This window comes from Schistocerca serialis, chromosome 7, assembly GCF_023864345.2.
Source record: "Schistocerca serialis cubense isolate TAMUIC-IGC-003099 chromosome 7, iqSchSeri2.2, whole genome shotgun sequence".
Lineage (NCBI taxonomy): Eukaryota > Metazoa > Arthropoda > Insecta > Orthoptera > Acrididae > Schistocerca > Schistocerca serialis.
The window spans coordinates 391,125,547-391,133,796 of record NC_064644.1 but is presented as its reverse complement, the minus strand read 5'-3'; positions in this window follow the sequence as shown (position 1 = coordinate 391,133,796).

Below are 8,250 nucleotides of genomic sequence, written 5' to 3'. Positions count from 1 at the left end.
CCTAGCTGAACTGTCTCGATTTTGGTTTTATCAAGTTCTCCCAAATCACTTTAACCGTCTACCGGAAGACGTCGTGAAACAAGAACCCTTCGTTGTGCAACGTGTGGCTCGGCGGCTTAGAGGCTAAGTGCCAGAATGTAAAAACAAAGACCTGCGGTTCAATTGGTGCTACGATTTTTTCTGTCTTTTGCCACTTCTTTCACCTTTGGTAACAATTTCGTTCTGACCGAAGAGAGCAACGCGCTTAATTACACATTTCCACGTAGCAATGAACATCAACGCTTTTATTACGTCCCTAAACATATAGTCACATACAAAAACAATAGTTTAAGTGGAAGCTAGTCGACGCATTATAATCAAATCAAAGTGAGCAACTATCCCGGAACTGCGCTATCAGCAGAAATGAAACGTTCACTATTCTCAATAAGTCTCTGTAGGATAAGTAATTAACATTGTTCTACAAAGTCCGACTGCACGAGTATCGCTGAATCCAACCAGTAGGAAAAGTTTCTCACAGAGTTTAAGTCCAGCTGTCAGTTTATCACTGACTCCTATCAATAAGAAGTGCAACTTGTAAGTTAGTTCCCGTCGGAGCAGTCGTCGATGATGAGCGATGGTATATCTGGTGACGGTTTAGCTGCTCGAAGAAGATGCTGAAGAGCCAAACGTAAGGACTGAACGTTCGGCTGGAGCCGCTGGCTAAGTGTCGAGGGGCCGCTTAAGTACACGCCGGGCGGAAAGTTACTGGATCAGTTCCCGGACGCTCCATCAGTTCTCGGACGCCACGTAACTGACGTAGGAAAGTAGATCTGGGACTATGGCGGCGTCAAGGTGTTGCACGGAAATTTCTGTAGACACTCTGGTGTTTACGTTTACTGGCGGTGAACACGACGCGGTGTCTTGTGGCGGCAGTCCTGTGTTTATCGGAGGCCGGCTTGTCACAAAGCGACTGCTGTCAGACGTAGTTGTGTTGCGGCACAGCCGAGATCTCAGGATGCCGGATTTGTTAATGTGAAGGATGACAAGTTGAACCACACACATTTGCTGAAGCCACAATGTGGGCATGCCATTGCAAAGATAGGAGGAAGGTAAGAGTATTACGCCTCCATCAGCATCAATTTTAGTACAGTGCAGCCTACCTGTTTACAACTGCTCTACGCTTCACCATTATGCGATTGGAGTTTGCACGTCGTCAATAATGATCTCGACGTCGGCGGGGGTTAAAATACAAACTTCCTTATTTTTAAAAGTTTTAGATCGGTTTGTGAAGGTATATTCTGACTATTTTCTAGAAAATATTACATTATGCACCATCATCACGGTTAGTGACGCACATAATCTACGCCTCGGCAATTCACAATTAATTGCCTAGCAGAGGGTTCGTCAAACGACTTTCAAGCTACTTCTCCACCGTTCCACTCACGAATACCACATAGGAAAAAATGTACACTTAAATCTTTCTGGAGAGCTCTAATTTGTCTTATTTTATTATTATGATCATGTCTCCCCATGTAGGTGGGCGCCAATAAAATATTTTCACACTTTGAGGAAAAAGTTGGTGATTGAATTTTAATGAAAAGGTACGTCCCCATCAAAAAACGCCTTTGTTAAAGACTGCCACCGCAATTGGTGTCTCATGTCCAAGGCAATCTCTCCCCTGTTTCGCGATAGCACAAAGCGAGCCACCCTTCTATGAACTTTTTCAGCGTACTATCTGATGCGGATCCGACACCGTGCAGCAGTACTCCAGAAGAGGGAGACAAGCGTAGTGTAAGCAGTCTCTTTAGTAGACCTGTTACATTTCCTAAGTGTTCTGGCAATAAATCGCAGTCATTGGTTTGCTTTCCCCACAACATTATCGATGTGGTCGTTTCAGTTTAAGTTATTTGTAATTGTAACCCCTAAGTATTTAGGTGAGTCTACAGTCTTTAGATTTGTGTGATATATCGTGGAACTGAAATTCAGTGAGTCTTTTTAGTGCTCATGTGGCTGACTGTGGTGATTTTACATGACGGTAAATGATAACACTATCTACGAGGATTGCTCAGATTCTCTCCCAAATCGTTTAAGCAAATCAGGAACAACGGAGTGTCTATAACACTTTGTTAGAGAACGCCACATGTTACTTCTGTTTTACTCGACGACTTCTTGTCAGTTATTACTAACTGCGACCTTCTTGCCAGGTAATCACGAATTCAGTCACACAAATGGGATGATACTTCGCAGGCATGCATGCGACAAAATAGTCAGCTTTGACCAATAACACAACTAACGAGATAAATACAGGGGCCGGCCGGTGTGGCCGTTCGGTTCTAGGCTCTTCAGTCTGGAACCACGTGACCGCTACGGTCGCAGGTTCGAATCCTGGGTCGGGAATTGATGTTTGTGATGTCCTTAGGTTAGTTAGGTTTAAGTAGTTCTAAGTTCTAGGGGACTGATGACTACAGATGTTAAGTCCCATAGTGCTCAGAGCCATTTGAACCAAATACAGAGTGGTTCTAATTAAACGTTCGCTACTTGAGAGGCCCCCATGACAAACGAGTGGTCGTAAGACAATTATTAAACATTGTGAAAACATTTGTAAGGACATGCGTAATAGAAATAATAAATAAATCATTGACAGAAACACATTTTAATTTTCACACGAGAGGGTAACATTTGTTACAAACGTTGCTCAATGTGACGACCATCTCCATCCGCGACACCGTGGAACCGCACTAGACTAGAGAATGCTCCACTGCTGCTCGAAAAATCCTAGGTGGAATTTTGGCTACCACCCTCTCTATGCTCATCTTCAACCTCCAACATGTGTTAATTCTTTAACAATATGCGGCGCAGTTGGCCGTCTGCCTCTCCCAGGAGCAATTCCCAAATCGCCAGTCAATTCGAACTTACGAAACATTTTCTTCAACCCCGGTGCGGAAAGAGCACCTCTCCGCAGTACGTTAATGCATCGATACTCGCAAAGATCAGCAACACTATTCCTATGATGTTTGGTACGCAAACGGTAAATAATTTTCCACCTACACTCACTGGTGTGGTGAAAGTTTCATTATAACCACTCTGTATTCCATTTAATTCGTAACCACTAAGGTGACTACGACGTCGTAAAGTAATGCAAACGAATTTGACTATCGAAGTATTAGGACACGGTAGGTATGTGTTTCAGTAGGGGTCTTTCTTGTGGCTCGTTTTAAAACCTTTAAGACCTTACATTTCACTTCACAGTGTGGAAAAATCATCATTTTCTGGGAAAACTGAAATATTACTGCGGAATATAAAAATATATTCGTTGACTTCACCAACACATCATCAAACTGTGATCTTCGAAACTTATTTAGTCCTTAGCATAAACTACAGATATGTCTTTCACGATTGCCTGCTTTATAAAAACTACACTACTGGCCATTAAAATTGCTGCACCAAGAAGAAATGCAGATGATAAACGGGTATTCATTGGACAAATATATTACACTAGAACTGACATGTGATTTAATTTTCACGCAATTTGGGTGCATAGACCCTGAGAAAACAGTACCCAGAACAACCACCTCTGGCCGTAATAACGGCCTTGATACCCCTGGGCATTGAGGCAAACAGAGCTTAGATGGCGTGTACAGGTACAGCTGCCCATTCAGCTTCAGCACGATACCACAGTTCATCAAGAATAGTGACTGGTGTATTGTGACGAGCCAGTTGCTCGGCCACCATTGACCAGACGTTTTCAATGGGTGAGAGATCTGGAGAATGTGCTGGCCAGGGCAGCTGTCGATCATTTTCTGTATCCAGAAAGGCCCGTACAGGACCTGCAACATGCGGTCGTGCAATATCCTGCTGAAATGTAGGGTTTCGGAGGGATCGAATGAAGGGTAGAGCCACGGGTCAACACATCTGAAACGTAACGTCCACTGTTCAAAGTGCCGTCAATGCGAACAAGAGGTGACCGAGACGTGTAAGCAACGGCACCCCATACCATCACGCCGCGTGATACGCCAGTATGGCGATGACGAATACACGCTTCCAAAGTGCGTTCACCGCGATGTCGCCTAACACGGATGCGACCATCATGATGCTGTAAACAGAACATGGATTCATCCGAAAAAATGACGTTTTGCCATTCGTGCATCCAGGTTTGTCGTTGAGTACACCATCGCAGGCGCTCCTGCCTGTGATGCAGTGTCAAGGGTAACCGCAGCCATGGTCTCCGAGCTGATAGTCGATGCTGCTGCAAACGTCGTCGAACTGTTCGTGTAGATGGTTGTTGTCTTGCAAACGTCGCCATCTGTTGACTCAGGGATCGAGACATGGCTGCACGATCCATTACAGCTATGCGGATAAGATGCCAGTCATCTCGACTGCTAGTGATACGAGGCCGTTGGGATCCAGCACGGCGTTCCGTATTACCCTACTGAACCCACTGATTCCATATTCTGCTAACAGTCATTGGATCTCGACCAACGCGAGCAGCAATGTCGCGATACGATAAACCGCAGTCGCGATAGGCTACAATCCGACCTTTATCAAAGTCGGAAACGTGATGGTACGCATTTCTCCACCTTACACGAGGCATCACAACAACGTTTTACCAGGCAACGCCCGTCAACAGCTGTTTGTGTGTGAGAAATCGGTTGGATACTTTCCTCATGTGAGCACGTTGTAGGTGTCCCACCGGCGCCAACCTTGTGTGAATGCTCTGAAAAGCTAATTATTTGCATGTCACAGCATCTTCTTCCTGTCGGTTAAATTTCGCGTCTCTGTAGCACATCATCTTCGTGGTGTAGCAATTTTAATGGCCAGTAGTGTAATTCCTCGTTACGTTGTTGGTGGAAACAGAACGACAATATTGCAAAATTCAACACACCACCATTATTCAGTTTTCGCTCCTATTGAAGTACTTTGTACGTCATACCTCAAAGATTGTGTTTGTAAGCTAATTTCACTGCCTTACGATATTCTCGAGTATTTTTGCACTGCTTCATAGCTCTGCTTTACCCCGTATATCACGTGCTCATAAGAAATAATTAAATTATCAGAAGTGTGATAGCGAAGCGTGACAGTACCGCTCTTACGTTAAATATAAAGAGACTGTACATTATATATACACCTGTGGAAAAACAGTACTCAAGGAAAACTTATGTACTCTTCCTTCTAATGTCGAAGCGTCCCATGTAATGTGCGAGAACATTCACACATCAGGCTACAATTATCAGAGACAGCAGTCGGATCTGAAATGTATTGAGAAGTTGAAACTTCATTATGGTTGATCTCTCAGATTTTAAAAAAAGTATTGTTGTTGCACCTGCCTTGCTGGTAAACGAAGCGGCCACACTTCTTGCTGTCGCGAATGCTACGGTGTCGAGTGTATTACTCGACCGCGATATTATCGCACTAGGTTTCCGGTCCCCGTTATCGGAACAACGAGGTGATGTTACAGTAAACAAGTATTGCGGTGACTAAATATAACGCATCCCATTGTGAATAATTTCAAGACAGTTGCGGATATACTAACCAGTGGTTCAGCGAGACCTCGTGAAATGTTTCGATAAAAACTCGCTGTAAGCCCACCGAAGTGCCCTCATTCCCAGGTGCGATAAAATTGTCATCGACTAATAATAACAGCCTACCTCAACATGGGAAAAACATCAAATGTCAAGCACAACAATCCATCTGTCATGAAGTGCATGCAGTCACCATTCATGGCAGGCCCGTTATTCCAGACCGACTGATTACACCACGCGATGCCTTGAAACGACGAATTTGATGTGATGAGCACACAAATAGGACAACAAAAACAAGAGAATATCACATGGTCAGACGAAGCTCTTTAGCATTATAACCGATCAATGGACGCGTTTACGTCTAAAGAATGCCGTCAGAAATCTGTCATGTTGACTGTCTCTTTCATGAAGTATGACGATTACACGTGTGGCGCGAATTGCACCTATCTCATGGCCCATTTCTTATACTGCATGGGCATGTTTCAGAGTGGGATTATGTGAAAATTATGAACGATCGTCTTTACCCAGTGCTGTAAACTGTATCCCTGGCGAACGATATGAGTATCAAAAATATAATCCTACGATTCAAACTTCTGAAAATCTCTAACATTTGTTTCATGAACAAAAAGTTGAAGCACAATATATTGTGTGAATCCTTCAGTGTCAGTAAGAATACAACTAAATCTTTTGGGATATCTTGAGGAAAATTAGTACAATCTATTTTCTCTTCCAGGCACACTTTCTTCTCCAGGTACCTTTTTTGTAGGAGAGGAGGATGTGTATCCCTCTGAACCGTGCATGACTTGTACTTGCTTATTCGAAGTTGGATACTTGTAAAAGGAGTCCAAGAGCCTACTAATAAAGGTGTTGCCTCCTTCCACTTTAGTTCATATGTTTTGCACAATAAAGGATTTGTACGGCTGCTTAAGAAGCACACTCAGATTGTTTGAAAATGAACCAAACTTTAACAGAGATTTGTATAAAATGTTTCATTTTAACTGAATCAACTGTGGATTCTTGGTGAAAAATTGCAAATTAACTAAATAAACACTGTATTGTGAATTGTTTAACGAATTTTATTATGGTTACTGCACAATCTAGGTTTTGGGTTATAAGCCCATTTTCAAGTAAATGTACTCGAAAATAGGATTATAACCCGAAACGTAGATTGTGCAATAACCATAATAAAATTTGTGAAATAAGGCAAAAACAGAGTTTCCTTAGTTAAATTTTCATTCTTGAGTAAATGATGAGAAATCTAAGTCATTCAACTTAGAATAGCCACCTGGTGTACTGACGGGCAGGTTCCCGTAAATATTGATTAATGATGGACAATTTGTTCAATTAGGAAGAAAAATGCTAAAGCTTTTCAGTACAGCACTAGTGATCCAAAAATAGATTGAATTATATCGACTACATATCTCCAGGTAACGATGTTGTTGTTGTTGTGGTCATCAGTCCTGAGACTGGTTTGATGCAGCTCTCCATGCCAATCTATCCTGTGCAAGCTCCTTCATCTCCCAGTACCTACTGCAACCTACATCCTTCTGAATCTGCTTAGTGTATTCATCTCTTGGGCTCCCTCTACGATTTTTACCCTCCATGCTGCCCTCCAATGCTAAATGTTTGACCCCTTGATGCCTCAGGACATGTCCTACCAACCGATCCCTTCTTCTAGTCAAGTTGTGCCACAAAATTCTCTTCTCCCCAATTCTATTCAATACCTCCTCATTAGTTACGTGATCTACCCAACTAATCTTCAACATTCTTCTGTAGCACCACATTTCGAAAGCTTCTATTCTCTTCTTGTCCAAACTATTTATTGTCCATGTTTCACTTCCATACATGGATACACTCCATACAAATAATTTCAGAAATGACTTCCTGACACTTAAATCTATACTCGATGTTAACAAATTTCTCTTCCTCAGAAACCCTTTCCTTGCCATTGCCAGTCTACATTTTTTATCCTCTCTACTTCGACCATCATCATTTATTTTGCTCCCCGAATAGCAAAACTCCTTTACTACTTTAAGTGTCTCATTTCCTAATCTCCTTCCCTCAGCATCACCCGATTTAATTCGACTACATTCCATTATCCTCGTTTTGCTTTTGTTGATGTTCATCTTATACCCTCCTTTCAAGATACTGTCCATTCCGTTCAACTGCTCTTCTAAGTCCTTTGCTGTCTCTGACAGAATTACAATGTCATCTGCGAACCTCAAAGTTTTTATTTCTTCTCCCTGGATTTTAATACCTACTCCAAACTTTTCTTTTGTTTCCTTTACTGCTTGCTCAATATACAGCTTAAATAACATCGGGGAGAGGCAACAACCCTGTCTCACTCCCCTCCCAACCACTGCTTCCATTTCATGCCCCTCAATTCTTATAACTGCCATCTGGTTTCTGTACAAATTGTAAATAGCCTTTCGCTCCCTATATTTTACCCCTGCCACCTTTAGAATTTGAAAGAGAGTATTCCAGTCAACATTGTCAAAAGCTTTCTCTAAGTCTAAAAATGCTCGAAACGTAGGTTGGCCTTTCCTTAATCTTTCTTCTAAGATAAGTCGTAAGGTCAGTATTGCCTCACGTGTTACAACATTTCTACGGAATCCAAACTGATCTTCCCCGAGGTCGGCTTCTACCAATTTTTCCATTCGTCTGTAAATAATTCGCGTTAGTATTTTGCAGCTGTGACTTATTAAACTGATAGTTCGGTAATTTTCACATCTGTCATGACGTGCTTTCTTTG